The sequence below is a fragment of the Pan paniscus genome, chromosome 2, assembly GCF_029289425.2.
Source record: "Pan paniscus chromosome 2, NHGRI_mPanPan1-v2.0_pri, whole genome shotgun sequence".
NCBI classification, from domain to species: domain Eukaryota; kingdom Metazoa; phylum Chordata; class Mammalia; order Primates; family Hominidae; genus Pan; species Pan paniscus.
This window is the reverse complement of record NC_085926.1, coordinates 106,295,327-106,310,829: the sequence shown is the minus strand read 5'-3', so window position 1 is coordinate 106,310,829 and position 15,503 is coordinate 106,295,327. Positions and strand designations below refer to the sequence as shown.

Below are 15,503 nucleotides of genomic sequence, written 5' to 3'. Positions count from 1 at the left end.
TCCATCTCAAAAATAAAGAAAGAAAGAAAGAAAGAAAGAAAAAAAAGAAAAGAGTTTGGCTATTTTACTCTCCAGGACCCCTGTTTCTTTCTTTCTTTCAAAGAAACAACAAAAAAGAGTAAATCCTTGTTTTCAAGAGATCTTTAAAAATGAGGCTATAAGGTAATAAAATAACTTCAGATTGTATAGCTGGGATTTAAATATTTGTAGGAAAAATAAATTTGACATCTTATGACATAACTATTTGTATTTCAATGCCTTAACTTTATAAATTCAACACTAAAGTTAAGACTAAAGACGGGACAGTATAAAAGCTTTAATTTGGTATATAGACTTTCAAATGCAGAGAACTTGAGTTTGATGCATTTGAACAGATGGGTATGTTGGTCTGTTTGTATAAATCAAGCTGCCCAGATATACCAGGTAGGTCAAACTTTGTTCAGTTCTATTTGTTTCTATAACTAGAAATTCTCCAACGAAGTTTTCTGAGTTTAGTAAAGACTGGCAAATTTAGGCGAGAGAGGGAGCATGTGTAACCAATGCTGAGCGATTTATAGGATAAGAAGATTTCTTTAAGTGGGGCATCTTTACCCATGCCCGCATCTGCTCAGGCAGTGAGATCCAGGCCCAGCATGAGTCACTAGATAATGAGTCTCCTTGCATTGGCTTCCAATCTCTTACTGTCTAAAGATCAGCTACCACCTTCTTTGAGAAATAGAAATTCTGTCATCTACACTCCTCCCTATTTAACCTATCTCTGGCAATTCCTCCTTGCCTCAATTCTCTCCCTTCCTATCTTTCCCTAAACCTTAGCCCTCCTCCTAATCCGCCTGGCCCTTCACAGATGGGCTCTTTCCCCAGGCTCCCACACACTGAGTAACATTCCTTGACCCTGTTGTCCTCTCTAGTTATGATCCTAATTCCCATCTACCTTTACTGTCCAAGTCTTATTTGGGGCCACATCTGTTGCCACTCCTCACTCCATGCTCACTATTCAAAGTCTTTTGAACCAGATTTTTCTTTCTTACCAATCCTGAAGCTATTTTTGAAAGGCAAAAGTGACACACCTGACAAACCAAAGACATCTTTAAACCAAATGAGAGAGGTCCAGCCACTCTTCCCTGGCCAACAAATGGAGTGTTCTTTTGTACTTGTGGTAAGTTTGGCAGGAGGAATTGTTAGATCAGAGGAGCAGATCACGTAAGTAAAAACAGATGGAAGAAAGAATCAATGAACAGTGTTTACTAGGAGATTTTACCTGCTAAAAGAAAAATCAATAATTTTCTTTTTTCTCTTGCATTTTATTAACCCTTTTGGTAGTATTAATGCTAACCTTTCAGTATTACTAAACATATACTAATACATGCATTACATTTATATATATATTATGTGCTATATACTAATATAGCATATAGTAATACACCATAATTCTAGGCACAATCACATGAAGTATTATAATTTCCATTTTATAGATGAAGACATTGAGGTTCAGAGAGGTTAAGTAACTTGCTCAAGCTTGTAATTGACAAACAGCAAAGTCAAGACTAAATTAAGTTGGCCTTATGACTTTGAGGCCTACTAACCACTCTACTGTGAAATCTCACAGGTCACAGCACCACCCCAGGGTGATTCCCCTGAGAACCAACTATGGAGAAGCTAATAGTTTATTTCAGTGTAGATTTAATCTTTTTGTGAATCTTGACCTTTTTGTGAGTCTTATCCCTGGTTCCAAAAAGTTATTTCCTCTCAGCAAGTGGTTGATAGTGATTGTAAAACTGTGTATGGTTTTATAGTCATAACTACTGTTAGACCTGTATCACATCAGAAGTTAGTGCAACAACTCCAAAATCGTTTGCCTGCTTTCAGTTGCTCAGCTTTCCTGTGGCAAACAGGCATTCCATTAATTATTAACAGTAGCCTCTTTTACTTTCAAAAGTGTCCCAATTTGAATGATAAATTATATGATCAAGCTACTTATGTACCATTGCCATCTTAGTCTCCTGAAAACATTGATTTGAATATGTAATCCATCTGCCCAAAAGGCAAAGAGCTCTTGCTAAGTGTGTAGGGGACATTTATGAATGCCCAGAAATCCTGCCTCCAGGACAACTCTCCCTCCCTGTTTTATCTCATTCTGGAGGGATTATTAACCACTGTTGATCACAATGGTCTGCTCCACCACTCCATCTAACGATAGGCTAACTAATCCAGGTGTGAATAATCATGGCAACCTGTCCAAGGTGGGAGGGGGACATGTGATCCAAGAAGGGCCAGAGTACTACTTACTGCAAAATTAAACAAGGGCTCTTTCTGCTAGGCTTGTGGAGAGAAAACATATATTTGGAACTGCTGGCAGCAATAATTCCTGCCACACAAAGAGAACTTCAACAGAAAGAAATCAATCAATGATGAGAAGTGAACAGGAAGGCTGAGGGTGAGTGCTCGATGGTAAACAGTCAAGTGCATAGGAGCACACTGAGTGCCCCCCAACAAGCATGTCCTCATAACTTGGTTCCCATGCTTCTTAATTCAATTCTACAAACTTCCCCAGTAACCTGCTATTCTATGTAATGCTAATAAAATCCCTCTGCTTAAGCTCATTTGAAATGTGTTTCTATAACTTGCATATAAAAGTGTACTGACACCTCATATCTCCTACAATTTCACCTTCAATAATATTCAAATATATGAAATATTTTAAAGTCCCAATATCCTACCTGGCAGAATGTCAAAGATATATATATATATCTTTGATATATAGATATCAAATCTATATATCTATGATATATGATACATAGATATCAAATTTAGATATCTATGATATATATTTCTATATATATAGACAGGTATCGCTACATATATACCTATGTGTGTGTGCGTTTGTACTTATATACATTTTATATTCAGTTCTGAGAAAAATACCTGGAGACAGTGGCTTATATTATTGGTGAGGCCATACACTGATAATTAAGTTCCTAGAAAGTAACTTGGTGATATTTTTCAAATGCCTTTAAAATTGCAAGACCTTTTGTATCATTTAAGGTGAGTTTAGTGACAAGCAACAAATAGGTTTAGGACATAAGCAATAAGGAAATTAGAAGGACACTGGTAACTCCAGAACTCAAGCAAGAATGACCAAGCACCAAAAAGAGCAAACGCCCAGACAATTCCAAGAAAGTCAACACAGGAACCCTGGACACTTCCTGGGTTCTGTCATACAGTGACTCAGTTCCAATCAAATTCCACCTGGATAGGTCTCTGTTCCACCTTCTAAAGTTTCTGGGGAGGGTGAGCTTTCGTTATGTATTTCCACTCTTGGGAAAGTTGGCCGTGACTAGGACATCCAGTGATTAAGGGAGGACATCAAGATATAAGCTGCTCAGTTAACTCATTGGTATATTTCTATTCATTCAACTTTGACGGTACAAACACGTAGATTCTACATAGACAAAGATACCTCCACCTAACCCACCTAAATACTCTATGAACCATGGCAAGCTCACTCATATTCACAGTGGCAAGCGACCAAAGTTACCCACAGCTGCTGCATCTGGGAGTTACAATATATTTCACAAGGCCACTGCTCATTAAGATCAGTGTTTCTCAAACTATCTGTAGCAAAGCGGCAGTAAACTTTTGTTTCTAATCTGTCATGGACAAATTCATTGGGAAAATGTAATAAAAATGAATTGCTAGAAAAATGAAATTAAAGAACATGAAATGCAAGCCTCAGTTTTTATTAGTACATACAATAGGCATAGAAATGTTAATGGCACCTTGACAGCATAATTTTAAATACTCTAGTTCTGCACTTCTCTCATCATGAACCAGTAATAAACAGTTCACACACCAACATCAGTCTGCAGACCCCCCATTTTGAATAGTACTACTCTTGGAAATGCCATTTCCCCTCAAATCCGCTTCAACCTCTGGTCCAAAAGGCATACTTTACCACCACCAGCACACTGTGTGTAAAATATGGAGAGAAAATACTTTGCGCTAAGTCATGACACATCAAGCAAGGAAACAGATCTTTCTTTCTGCCATTTATCCCCAAGCCAGAACCCAGAACTGGTATTAGGTATTCTCTTTGCTATTACCCATAATGTAATCTCCTTACATTTGGCCGGCCCCTCATTTTTTTTTTTTTAATGGAATAACCTGAACCTTGGTTCTTGAGCTGTTCCATTTCCTAGTGGTCTTGTGCATAGAAGGGCAATCATCTTTGATTAATCTTTCCCACTGAGCACATGAGGAAAAGTAAGGATCCACAGAGTTCCTTTCACATTCCTCTTAGATCTAGTTGTACAGCAGTATTGCATCTCCCCTTACTAGGCAAGGTCAGTCACCTCAGCCAACACAGTATCCCACTTTCTGCCATTTGTTGTCCCCTAGCAGGAAGAGCCCAAATTACCAGTTTTAGCTTCCAATTTAGAAGAATCACAGTATATATTACATAATGAAAGCATTCCTTAAGTACTAACAAGAGATGGGTCACCCTAAGAAGGACAGCAAGTAAAAATTTTGGGAATAGGTTAATTAGTTATCATTGTTAGACACATCAGTCCCTCCTCACTCCTTGGTTCCTAGATCCATGTCTTTTAATTGTGGGGAAAGTATTTCTTATTTCAAACACTAGTTCAGAGCCTAACCAGTGTTCTACAAAGTAGCTACATCATCAGATGGAAGAAGATCCCCTGTGAGATTGCGGTGCTGTCTTTAGTGGCCATTGCACCATGTCATAAGGCTAACTACTTCATAAATAGGGAACATAAAACAGTGAATTACATTTTAATTAGTCCATTGCCTTTATTCTTTCTTTTTGATCAAATAACTCCCCTCATAGCCAATTTGGGTGGGATAACAAGATAGTGTATGAAGCATTTGGAAAGTTCGTAATTGATAGTACTGGCACGGGCACAACAGGGAGGAAGTAGGAAAAGAGAATGCTGTTCCCTTCCATAATGAGAGCAACTAGATATAATACAACAAGGAGTTCACTGTGTTTACTAGGTATGATGCCATATCAGAGATGTGGGCTGGTCTCTAAGGCTGACAAATGGATCACTCAGCTACTGTATTAGCATGGTCTGCTTTGATGAGGGAAAGACTGTGTGGTGGAGTCTGTACAAAGCCCCTATCACTACTTGTGTGGCTGCCTCAGTCATGTTCTATCTGGATGCTCATCAGAAAGTCCGAAGCAGCAGCTGTCAATCACATGAATACGCATTCATACCGTCAGGTCAGTTAAGCCTCCTTTTCATGCTTGCTCAACACACTCCTTAACTGTCTCATGTTCTGGATCCATTCGAATGTTCCATGATCGCATGCTTTTTCTTAATTGTATAGTCAATCTTCTTCTATGTTCTTGACCAACATGCCCAAGAACTTGTTACAGAGCCTGACTTTAGGCCTCATCTTCATTCAGGTAAAGTTAAAATGACATGTATTACCCAACATTCTACCTAATGGGAGGCTTTCCCTTCTCCATCGTCTTTTAGGGTTAGCCCTGTCAGAGACTCTAAAGCTGCAAAGTCTACTTATAGTCAGTGGTAGTTTTTATCCTGAAAAGTCATCCTTTGTACTCAATAGCTTGTTAAAGGGACTCCCCATGAGGCCACAAGCACAGGTTGTGGATGAAACAGCAGTATGGTGGGCTCAGTGGGCATGTAAACAATCTGCTCATGCAACTCATTTATTCTTTAGGGGTTTGATGGAATGTGGCCAGGCACATTCAACTTTGTCCCTGTCTTTCTTGTGGATCCTGGATCCCTGATCATAGAATCTAAAACTCAAACATCTTCATGCACTGTGTACTGACTCACTCAGATACATTTTCTGAAAAGAATAATTACTTGCTAAAGGGAGCAAAGCCTTTCTCCAAGATCTAGAAACTTTTATTGCAATTCTATTAGGATTTGCCACAGGAATCATTCAGTATTCAGATCTGCCTTAGTCACTGCATTAATTTGCTCCAATGAGGGGACAACATATGGAACAGCAGTTGCAGTGAGAATCACCACCTGATTAAGTCATGATATGCTGGACAGCTTTTCTGGCACCAGCTCCATCTTTTCCATGACTCAAGCTCCTGATGGGCAGATCTGCCATTCCAGCTTCCATAAGGTGACCTCACCCCTGGGATCCCATAGCATCCTTCCAGCATGAAAGTGACGTTCTGCTGTTACCTGCACTCCTCACCATCTTTGATTTCATTTGCCAGTTCCCTGAATTAAATCCCCACTTTTGCAAATACTTGGTGGATACTATTTTCCTGGATAGACTATACCTGTGGGTCAGTTAAAGTGACTCATAATAGGCCCTGTGGGATATAATTAAAACATTTGTCTCTGAGTATATAATAGGGATGGATGTCTATCCTTGGCAACTTTCTGAATCCACAAGTTAGCTCCCCATCCTTTTTCAAAAAGTCTATTACAATAGGAGAGCCAAGTGGCAGTAATTTGTTTACCTCAAACATTTAAAATAGTTGATCAGAAGCAATACCACATCCTAGGCTATTTTCAAAGGACTGAACAATATACATGCAGATACTCGTACCTTATTCCCATCTAGTTTCTCAGCATTGATACAGCACTGATAACACTTGGGGAATGAAAGTTTTGGGTTTTCTTTTGTATCAAAAAGTAAAACTGAAACACAGACCTTAAAAGCTGGCTCATCAATTTGGTTCCCAAAGATTCCATGTTTAATCTAAGCCAGAGACTTCTGCTTCTCTGACCATTTCCTGAGCCCTGATTATTGCATTGCCTTTGGATCTGTGACTACACCCACTTGGAGTCTGCAGTTGCCTGTTTTCAGCATGACTCCTCCTAACTCTGCTCATTTAGAAATCCCATTTTCATTGCACACTCCCAGCAATGTCTTGGCCTATGAAGAACAGTAATGTGCATTTTAAAGGATTCTGCGGCCTGCCTTCGCAATTTACTTCCCATGGGAAGGAAAGATTCTTCTGGGTCCTGAAGCAGAACAGAATGAGAGATAGGTGGGTCAGAGACACACAGATACATGTGTCCAAATCAATACTAGCTCTTACAATCTTTTGAGCCAAAAAGACCCCAGCATAATGAAGGGGAAGGAATTCAATGTCATCTAGCGTAGGACAGCATTCAGCAATGGTTTGCACTCATCAGGCCATCAAACTTGAAATTAAAGCTGGCTGCCTAGGCTAGCTCATTGAATACAGACTAACTGGTGAGTACTATAGCAATGATTTCAGCGAGATCTGAATTTCTAAAATTTCCTCTTAAAAAGTTTTTTTCCTCTCTATCCTCTGAGGCATGTATGTGCTGAATTTAAATTAAATTTTTTTTTTTTTTTTTTTTTTTGGTTACTGAGAGAGCAACACTGAAAAGACATATAGGGTTGGACCACATAGGGTTGCAAGATAAAATCCAGGATGTCCAGTTGAATTTGAATTCAGATAAACTAATAATTTTTTAGTACAAGAATATCCTAGCCCTCAGACATACTTATACTGAAATTCAAATTTAACTGGGAATCTTGTATTTTTAATTGCTAAATCTGACAACTCTATGGGTAAGAGCCATTGGCATTCACTTCTTTTCATATAAAAGAGACTTTGCTGCTTTTTGCAAGGGAATAAAAAGAAGTGGTTGAGAATTAAGGTTATGACATGAGATTGTGTGGGTTTGAATCACGTCACCTCTACTTAATGACTATGTGACTCTGGACCAGAATTAGCCACATAATTTATGAAGTTGGGATGCTTAATCAGCCTCCATTCTCTTCATTTTGGTATCAGCTATCCAGACACCTGAAGTTTCACTTCCAAAGAGATGCCCAGTTGCCTGAGGGTGATAGATGGACTAGCTGTTTGGCCATCACTTACCATGAGCTCTTAAATTTCTGCACCCGAATGCAGAAAGGAGCCTTACTGCCTTTTACCACAATGAAGTCCAATGGCTAATTCCAAATATTACCTTTCTATAGGTGTCTATCATATACAATCCACCATCAATATTATTTGGGGGTTTCTTTTTTTGTTGGCAACAGAAAGGAACCCAGAATAACAAGCAAACCATGAAGTTTTGAGGGAAGGATTCTAAGGTTGCTCACACAACCTAAGGAAGGGCTACATAAACCAGCTTCAGGAAGGAGAGGAACAGGAGAAGCAACATCAAAACCCAGCTTAGAAGCCTGATATCTTTGCACCAGATCCTCACCTGAGAGTTCCCTGTTTGTATGTCAGCTTTCCAGGTTTCTTTTCACCCAACTTGAATCTAGATATTCTATTACTGGCTCAGAATGGTCAGGGTTAAGACTGAGAATGATGGCACTATCAGAGCCTGCAAATGAATTTGCATGAGTTGGGCACACACTCCAGTTTGAGTCTATTGTAAGCTTTGTCTCAGCAACTCTACTGTTAGGACTCTGTTATAATAATCAGAGAAGTAATAATTGTATGAACAGGCTTCTTATTGCAGTGAAGATTTGGAAGCAACTTAAATGTCCAATGACAGGGAAGAAAGAAAACTATGATATGCAAATGTACATTATTTATGAAATGATTTTTAATGCTGGATTTTTACTGTTATGGAAAATTTTCATATGAAATTCATAATGCAAGTCAGAATTTTACAATAATGCCTTTTTGCAAAGGAGTTACATAAAATACACTAGAATATTGGAACTCACTAGTCCCACCGCCTGGAGGTAATTGTGCCCAGTTAAGTAGCCTCCATTTTTCTGAGTCTGGAAATTATTTTTAACATTTTTCTGAGTCTGGAAATTATTTTTAAAAATTAAAATTTTGATTGCTTTTGAACCAAATTCCTCAGTTGGCTCCAGCTTACCTTTTAAAGTGAATGTCCTTTGTTTCCTAGACTAGTTAGTCAAAAGAAACTAACGTGGTCTACAATTTTAAGATCTACAGAAATGCCACGTCTTTCATGAAACCTCAGTCAACTTTTAGTGATCTCGCTTGCCACAAGATTCCTCTCCATCTTGCTTGTACCAGTCATTAAGCACTTATACAACTTTATGTGGTTAGTTTCAAAAGCATGAGAGTGTTTTAAAATTTCATGATTGTTTTCATCAAGGTAGAATGGGGAGGGGGAGGCAGCCAGCAGGGGAAGGAAGAATAGGGAAAAAATGGACTATTCTAGCTCAGAGATGGTAAAGAGTAAAGAAAACTTTGATAGCCAGATGTAATACAATCTTTGATTAGATCTTCAATCAAAAACTTGCTACAGGGCAAATGGGTGTGCTTGTCACTCACTGGGTTCTTATTAAAATATGCTGGTGCTATACTACAAGTCCAAGGATCAAATTTTGAGAAGCAATACTCCAAAGGGCATTTTGAGGCCTATTGGAAAAATTTCACTGTATTTTATCTAATACATCAATGTTTCATTTCTACAGTGTGAGAAGGGCATGTGATTATATGAGGTAGTTTTTATTTGTAGGCTATATGTACTAAAGTGTTTAGGGGTGAAATGTCATGATTACTGTAACTTACTTTCAAATGGTTCTGCAATAAAATTATATACATAAATATGTATATGAGGAGAAAATGGGATAAAATATTAACAATGGATGAACCTCAGTGAGAGGCAAACAAATGCTCACACTTCTGTTTCCTTCAACTTTTTTTGATTTTGAAAAATCTTCAAAATATAAAAACTATGAAATGATAAATAAAAATACAAATCCCCATAGAGATTGAGTCAATGTATCTGGAGTGAGACCTAGGAGCCTGCATTTTAACAAACACTCCAGAGAGTTCCATCACTGGTTGTACACAGACCACATTTTGAGAACAATGTTCTAGACGGCAGTGGAGAGCACTGTTTGCTTGATGACATATTCTCGAACCGGCTGGGATGCCCAGGTTTGAAACACCCTAATAAATTGTGGCAGCTGTAGACTGTTTGCCTAGCAGCCTTTGCATTCCCCTTGTCCCTCTAACAGCACTTTCTTTCCTTGGGGACCTTGCCACAATTCATAATTTGAGGAAATATGGACAGAGAAGACCTTCACCTAACCCTTATCTTTCACAAGCAGGCATTATATATGTTTATATGCTGAATAACGAAATGCCCTAAGTTTAGCAGGTAAATGGCATACATTTATTATCTTACTATCTCTGTGGGTTAGGCATCTTGGCACAGCTCAGCTTGGTCCTCCACTCAGGGTTTTTACCAGGCTGCCGTCCAGCTGTCAGCCAGGGTTCCAGTCTCATCTGAGGCTTGGGATCCCCTTCCAAGCTCACTTGTTGTTGGCAGAATTCAGTTCCTTGCAGCGGTAGCACTGAGGCCCTCAGACCCTAGAGACACCCACCATTTCACATCATCCCAGTTTCTTTCTTCAAGGCCATCAAGGGCCACTGCTTTAAGTCTTTGAGTCTCTGCTAAAGGACTCACTGGACTTGGTCAGGGCCACCCAAATAATCTCTTTTGTGGTTAACTCAAAAATCTATTGCTATTGCTAATTGTATCTGCAAAATTCCTTTACTTTTGTTATGAAAGGTAACCGTATCAAAGCAGTGACTATCCAATCATATTCACAGGTGCAGCCCACATTAAAACGGAGAGAATTACACAGTGTGTACATTGGGGGCAAGAATCTTGGGGGCCACCTTAGAGTTCTGCCTGCAGTGGTCCTACCACAGCCCCTGATGATCACTTCCTGGTATCCAGACTCTTGTACAGTCCTTTCCCACACTGTACCAGGGCTGGGCTGTATAACCAATAGAATACAGCAGAAATTATGATATGTCACTTCTGATATGAGGTTATAAAAGACACTGTGGCTTCCATTTTGGTTTCTTTCACTCTCTGATCACTCACTCTTGAAGAGGTCAGCTGCTGTGCTGTGTGAATAGCCCCACAGAGAGCCCATATGGCAAGGCACTGAATCCTCCCACCAGCAGCCACATGAATGAGTTTGGAAGCATTTTCTCCAGCTCCTTCAGATGATGGAAGCCCTGGGCAATATCTTAACTGCAACCCCATTAAAGACCCTGAGCCAGAATGACCCAGCTAAGCTGCTCCCAGATTCCTGTCCCTCAGAAACTGAGATGATAAATGTTCGTCTTAAGATGCTAATTTTTAGAGTAATATGTTATGCAGTAGTAGATTCTTCATAAATACCTGACCCAGGGCTGACTAATCTAGGAAGAGTGAAAGATGCCTGTGTCCCTCTTCCATAGCAATACGGGAGAAGCACAGGTGCAGCAGAAGTTAACACGCCCACAAAGAGAGGGGCAGACATCAAGAGTGGGTTGATGATGCAAGATCAGCAGTGGTAATTTTTCAGCCTCTGGACCGGACCCAGTCAGTTGTGAATTAGTGCCATGCCTGTTCCCAGTATCATGAGCCAATACATTCCTCCACTCCCCTTTAAGTTCAGAATCTTTGAAGTATATTTAGACCCGCTGAAAACATTTTGGGTCTCTGTCCAACTCCAGCAAGCACAAATTTATACCAATATGCAATGTAGTCAAGCCAAAGACAGTAATTTGTGCTGCCCACCCCTCCCCCACTTTGATGCCTCTGATTAGGCTTCAATCTGATTTCTGTCATTTGCAACCAAGAGTTTTGACTCATAAAACCCCCTATAGGATCAGTTTCATGAATCAGTCAGGACGTTTCTTTTTTTAGGGGCTCTTTTCCTCCAAGGCCATGTTGGCTGATCCTGAATCACATGTTAGGTCATGCTTTTCAGGTTTCCTGGAAAGTAAGTTCTGTTTACTTGTACTTCTAAGAAAGCTCCTGTGGCACTTTCTTACAGGGAAGTCTTAACATGCTGAGAACATAGCAATTTGACTAAATGATCTACATTTATTCCAGGGTAAATTTCCTCTATAGTGTGTGGCTTTTTGCATCCTAACTTAGCTAATCAAACACTCTCTGGGTACTGAGCCAACTGTTCATGCTGAAGCAGCCTGAGCAGTCATTGTGGAGAGAAACACAATCAACAAATCCCACGCATGAATCCAGCACAAACTCTGATTCTAAGATGTAATTTCTTCATACTTGCTGCTCTCAGTGCAAAAGAGTCTTTAGAGACCCCATACTTAATCCACAATTCCGCCTCCTCCCAATTCTGAACTGCAGCAATGAGTGAACACAAATTGAGATCTTTCCTGGCGTGTTCCCTTCCCTATATAACAACTACTACTGCAATTTTCTCCTAAACACCCCAGCACCACTATCAAAGTAGCACATAGATAATGCAGTTTAAAATTTATAGTCATCAGACAAAGTAAAAAATGCCACTCCTAACTGCCCTCCCCCATAATTCCAAAATTTACCATTTCTCAGAATAATATAGTGTGCAAAGTCTAAATTCACCTTAGCAGCATCATCTCTTACTACTTGGATTCAAAGCCCAGGTCTATTTAAAGCTGTGTACTGTTGTCCAAGTTACCTAACTCCTTTTTGCCTCAGTTTCACATCTAGTAACAGGGATAATAATATTCACCTCCAAATCACTGTTATAAGAATTATGTTAATAATATTTGCAAAGCAATTAAAATGTTTCCTGGTCATGCAGTAATTTTCAAATAAATAGCTGCACAGATAATACTGGAACCTCATTGTATATCTCCCTACTTACCAGAGGAGGAGCGTTCTAGGCTTTAGTATATTCCACATCACCATCACAATCTGTGCAGGGTTAGTATTCTCCTACATGCTGTGTGGATAAAATTAGATTAAGGTGATTCCAGAGTATCAATGCCCCAGATGACCAGTAAAATAACAACAAATTCCCTTTGGAAGAAAATATTATACCAAACTGAAAATTACTTCTACAACTTTTTTTTTTCTTCGAGACAGAGTCTCATTCTGTTGCCCAGGCTGGAATGCAGTGGCATGATCTCGGCTCACTGCAGCCTCCGCCTCCCGGGTTCAAGTGATTCTCCTGCCTCAGCCTCCCAAGTAGCTGGGACTACAGACACCCATCACCAGACCCTGCTAATTTTTGTATTTTTAGTAGGGACAGGGTTTCACCACATTGGCCAGGCTGGTCTCGAACTCCTGACTTCAGGTGATCCACCCACCTCAGCCTCCCAAAGTGCTGGGATTACAGCATGAGCCACCGTGCCCAGCCTCTACAACATTTTTGCAAATACAATGTCTGACACACAGTAAAAAATAGCCAGGCACTCAGAGACAAGAAAACAATCAAACAGATAACTGAAAATAAAACTTGCATGCACTTCAGATGTTAGTTTTTAGATATAGAATTTAACCATACTTTTTTTGTTCAAAGAGACAAGACAAGATAGAGAATTTTGGCAGAGAGCTGAAAACCATGATAACGAACCAAACAGAAACTACAAGAACTGGGAAATAAGTGAAATTAGCAACAATAGATTGATTTAACAGCTGACTAGACAGTTAAAGAGAACCAGTACCCTGGATATTGATCTGTAAGAAAGTATTCAGAATGAAGCAAAGAGAAACAAAAGGATGGAACATTAGAAAGAAAGATGAGAAACAGAGGACACAGTGAGAAGGCATAAGTGAAATCCTAGGAAAAAGAAAGGAGAATGTGTAGGAATTATTTGAAGAAATAATGAAGGACAATTTTCCAAAACTGAAAGACATTAATTCACAGATTCAAGAAGCCCTATAAACCTCAAACAAGATAAACAACCAGGTACCTCACCAAAAATGTTAAAAACCAAAGAGAAAGTAACTTTTAAAGCAGTCAGAAGGCACAACAAAAAAGGCAGGTTGCCTTCAAAAGAGCAACAATTAGGCAAATACCTGACTTTTAAACACAGGTAATAGAAGCCAAAGATGAGAGAAAAATTTATTCTAAGTGATCAAAGAAAATGACTTCCAACCCAAAATTGCAACCCCCAAATTATAACTTCCAACCCAAAATTGTAGCAAAAATATTTCAAGAATAAAGTGAAATAATTCTCAGACACAGAAAACATAATTTGAAGCCAGTAGAACTGCACTAAGTGAAATACTACAGGCATGTTTTTCAGGCAGAAGGAAAATGATACCAGGTGGAAGCTCAAATTCAGGAAGGGATGAAAAGCTATGAATATAGGGCAAATTTAAATAAGTAGACTAGCTTTCTCCCCATGGATCCTGCTGCAGAATCATCATTAAAGTCTCTCTTTCCATAGCAGCCATGTCTAAGTCAGAGTCTCCTAAAAAGCCTGAACAGCTGCAGAAGGTTTTCATCACATGGTTGATCTTTGAAATAACTGATGAGGGTTTCTACAGCCATTTTGAGCAGTGAGAACTCTTATGGACTGTGTAGTAATGAGAGACTCAAACACCAAGCACTCCAGGGGTTTTGGGTTGTCCCATATGTCACCATGGAGGTAGATATAGCCATGAATGCAAAGCCATCTTATATGATTTGGCTGTATCCCCACCCAAATTTTATCTTGAATTGTAGCTCCCATAATTCCTACATGTTATGGAAGGGACTCAGTGGGAGATAATTGATTCACGGGGGGCAGTTTTCCCCATACAGTTCTCATGGTACTGAATAAGTCTTAGGAGATCTGATGGTTTTGTAAAGGGAAACTCCTTTTGCTTGGTTCTCATTCGTTCTTTGCTTGCTGCCATGTAAGATGTGCCTTTCACTTTCTGCCATGATTGTGACACCTCCCCAGCCATGTGGAACTGTAAGTCCATTAAACCTCTTTTCCTTTATAAATTACCCAGTCTTGAGTATGTCTTTATCAGCGGCATCAAAATGGACGAATACACCATACAAGGTGGATGGAAGAGTTGTGGAACCAAACAGAGCTGTCTCAAATGAAGAACTTCAGAGACCAGGTAACCACTTAAATGTGAAAAAGATTGTAGTGGCATTAAAAAAAAGACACTGAAGACCATTACCTAAGAAATCATTTTGAAGAGTATGGGAAAATTAAAGTGACTGAAATCATGACTGACTGAGGCAGTGGCAAGAAGAGGGGCTTTGCTTTCATGACTTTTGATGACCATGACTCCCTGGATAATACTGTCATTCAGAAATACCATCCTGTGAATGGCCAGAATCATGAAATAAGGAAAGCCTTATTGAAGCAAGAGATGGCTAGTGCTTCATCCAGCCAAAAAGGTCAAAGTAGTTCTAGAGATGTGAGTGGTGGTCGTGGAGGTAGTTTTGGTAGGAATGACAATTTTGGTAGTAGAGGAAACTTCAATGGTTGTGGTGGCTTTGGTGGCAGCCATGGTGATCGTAGATATGGTGGCTGCGGGCATGGCTATAATGGATTCGGTAGATAGAAACAATTTTGAAGGTAGAGAAAGCTATAATGATTTTTGGCAATTACAATAATCAATCTTCAAATTTTGGGCCTACGAAGGGAGGGAACTTTGGAGGCAGAAACTCTGGTTCCTATGGTGGGGGAGGCCAATACTTTGCCAAACTACAAAACCAAGATGGCTATGATGGTTCCAGTAGCAATAGTAGCAGAAGGTTTTAATTATTGCCAGGAAGCAAAGCTTAACCGGAGAGGAGAGCCAGAGAAGTGACAG

The 15,503-nt window shown here is 39.5% G+C and overlaps 1 protein-coding gene and 1 pseudogene across 34 annotated transcripts in view; one reads left to right on the top strand and one right to left on the bottom strand.

Moving 5' to 3' along the window:
* HHLA2 (HHLA2 member of B7 family) overlaps positions 1-15,503 on the bottom strand; it is a 160,680-nt gene that overhangs the window by 49,570 nt on the left and 95,607 nt on the right. For 22 of the 34 annotated variants that reach the window (XR_008624805.1, XR_008624803.1, XR_008624802.1 and 19 more), the window contains one exon: positions 12,604-12,681. The exons of the other annotated variants lie outside the window; for them this stretch is intronic. The gene's annotated coding sequence lies outside the window, so the exon portion shown is untranslated. The remainder of the gene's footprint in view (positions 1-12,603; positions 12,682-15,503) is intronic. 34 annotated transcript variants of the gene reach the window in all.
* LOC103782723 (heterogeneous nuclear ribonucleoprotein A1-like) lies at positions 14,140-15,451 on the top strand (annotated as a pseudogene).